The 3,156-nt window shown below is 34.1% G+C and overlaps 1 pseudogene; it reads right to left on the bottom strand.

Annotated features, from left to right (window-relative positions):
- Nucleotides 1-1,574: 1,574 nt before the first annotated feature.
- On the bottom strand, nucleotides 1,575-2,506 carry LOC138909006 (protein trichome berefringence-like 7; annotated as a pseudogene).
- Between the last annotated feature and the right edge of the window lie 650 nt (nucleotides 2,507-3,156).

Genomic DNA, 3,156 nt, shown 5'->3' with positions numbered 1-3,156 from the left:
CACTTCCTAGTTGATGTTATATTAGACATAGGGTCCCCACTCTCTAATCTCTTTTCCAATATAGGGTCGTCACTCCCTAGTTGATCTTATTTTAGACATAGAGTCTCCACTCCCTAGTCTCTTTTCCAACATATGGTCTCTTCTCCCTAGTTGATGTTATTTTAGACATAGGGTCTCCACTCCCTAGTCTCTTTTTCGAACATAGGGTCTCCACACCCTAGTTGATTTTTATTTTTTAGACATAAGGTCTCCACTCCCTAGCCGCCTTTTCCAACATAGGGTCTCCACTCCCTAGTTGATTTTTATTTTTTTTAGACATAGGGTCTCCACTCCATAATCTATTTTCCAACATAGGGTCTCCACTCCCTAATTGATGTTATTTTAGACATAGGTTCTCCACTCCCTATCCAATATAGGGTCTCCACTCCATAGTTAATTTTAGTTTAGATATAGGATGTACACTCCCTAGTCTCCTTTGCAACATAGAATCTCCACTCCCTAGTTGATTTGATCTTAAATGCAGGGTACACCACTTCCTGATATCTTTGCCAATATAGGGTATCCCATTCTCTGGCCACATTTTTCCAACATAAGGTACACCAATCCTTAGTTGAGACATCCTTTTGACAATAAAGGAACACCATCCAAAAAAAATATGACTTTTTTGGGGTACACAACTCTCGACTTTTTATTGCTTTCAATAAAGAAGTAGTTTAGAGGTCTGTAGACCGTCATGTATCGTTATATAGTATGTGGCCTTGTCGGCTCGCCCTACCGTATTCTAGAAAATCTAACGTAAAATTTTGAATATCTAAAAAATAGTAGTCTTAGGTACATATTGAGCAAAGAACTATTATCAAACGATTGGGCTTTAGTTGCAAAAGCTCAAATGAAATAAGAATAAGAATAGCCCCACTAGTCCTGTTACATAATATAGGCCATGAGTCAACTTCAGATGCATAAGTCTTGGAAATTTTCATTTACCTTGAAAGTGTTAACTTTGTGACATGGAGACTGATTCTCATTATCAGGAAATGACAATTCTATCAAACAAAACTGATTTAAAAGGTAGGCATGATAAATGATAAATAGTTGTGCGCTACTTGAGAGACTGGGTTAAGAAGCTTTTATACCGTAACCGGTCCTTATAATCAGAATGACCATCATCATGATCTAAAAAGGAGAACCAAGAAGTGAACAAACATTTTGTTCCCAACTAGAAATAAATAAAGGTAACTTGGGTGATGTAAGATTCTCTAGTTAGATATGATGTGGATTTGGTGAGGACATCTCCAATCTCTCTAACTGCTTAGATTAAGATCTCAAATTCTGCTTACGAAGACTCTCAAAATTTCATAGCGTCCATTTTCAGACTCCAAAGCACAACTGCGACGAATCTACATGTCTCCTAGACTTAGGTTATCTCAAATAAAAATGAAACAGGTCAATTATTTGATGATCAGTAGCATCATCGGTTATTTTACCAGCTTAAGAGCATGCAAATATATTAATGATAAGTTTCCAAGCTAAAGTTCTAGCACAAGAGAGTTGCAGTATATAGCATGAAGAAAATTACCACGGTAAGCAAGGGCAAAACACCAAATGAAAGTAAAGAGTCTTGCACAAAAGAAGAACTAACATTTTCAAGAACAAGGAATTCAGCATGACCAGATCACTTACAGTTCAAAAAGCTTCGTGGGAGTCCACCAATGGCCGCTATTAAAGATTAGTACATCGGAATCAATCCATTACTTGTTTATATCATCCAACTTATCAACCATTAGCACTTTCTTGATCATCTTTGGTAAACGTTTTGGTGGCGATCCAGGTTGTACTAGGAAAATTGACCTATAAAAACTCAACTGTAAAATTAAAGGAGCTAAATCGAACTTGTAAATGCCTAATTTGTCTAGTGATCTTTCTTCCCTTGACTTCATATACACTTTACTTGTCCTCAACACCAGTCATCAATATGCATATCATTGACTCCCATTGAGTTCTACTTAATGAATCACCAACAAAGACAATCCTTTTTCCCCTAAACTTTTCCAAGATTACGTGAACATCAAAACTTGAAATTTCACATTTACTAGGTTTCCACCTCCACTTGAGATACTCTTTATCCTTCCTACCATTATCTAAACAACTAAAACCTTGTTCAGCAAATGGACATTCTGATGCATTGTACAAAGGATAACTTTCATTAGGCACCCAATTTCCAACAAATAAATTGCATTCACCACTAAAGTTAGTATTTGTTCTATTATCCCCTACATTTTCATGAATAATTGGTTGTGGAAAAGAATTTGTAGTGTAAAAGTAAGCAGACCCTATTGCCACAAGAAACAACAATGATAGTGATCCAATTACAAGGACTGTACTGAAAGAATGAAAATGCTTCAACTTGCCAAAGTTCAAAACTTTAGGCCTAAAATGGCCAAAAGAACTCAAATTCAACCTATTCACCATCTATATGGACACCAAGAATGAACATTAAGTTGTAAAACAGACCTTATAGCAACAGCCAAATCAAGCTATATCTCCAAATCAAGATGATAAATCAAGACTTTGAAGAGCACCTACGAATTTAAATAGCTTATTGTGGCTGAGTATTAGCAAAAAAGAATGAGAAATATAAAACTATAAATGGATCTTGAAGCTTCTTCAGTTGCAGTTGGTGGTTAGGACATGCAGAGGAAAATATGGCTATGAACTGAGGGTAAGTTTGTCATTTCCATTTCAAAGTGGCTTTGGCAGTTTGGCTTGTCCGAATGTGATCTAAGAACTATAAATTTGGTAGAGTTAGTTTGGCTAATAATTCCGAAAAGCACTTTTAAGCAATAATTTGTGTTTGGTCAAACTTTTTAGAAAGTGCTTTTAAGTATCAAATTACGAAAAAGAACATGAATATATTTACTTAATAGTTAATATTAAAAGTAAATAAATAATTTCAAAATTTTATTATTACAAGCAATAATTAAATCTTTTTATTTTATTTAAGTAAAATATAAAAATAAAATTTAAAAGTACTTAATTCTTTTAATATAAGTTAAATATATTAAAAATCATTCAACAAATATAAAAGTATTCACCCTAAAGTCACTATATATTAGAAAGCTATCCTAAAAATAATAAGAAATATTTAAATCCTAAGTA

The sequence above is a fragment of the Nicotiana tomentosiformis genome, chromosome 4 (assembly GCF_000390325.3).
Source record: "Nicotiana tomentosiformis chromosome 4, ASM39032v3, whole genome shotgun sequence".
Taxonomy (NCBI): Eukaryota; Viridiplantae; Streptophyta; class Magnoliopsida; order Solanales; family Solanaceae; genus Nicotiana; species Nicotiana tomentosiformis.
This window is presented reverse-complemented; position numbering and strand designations above follow the sequence as displayed.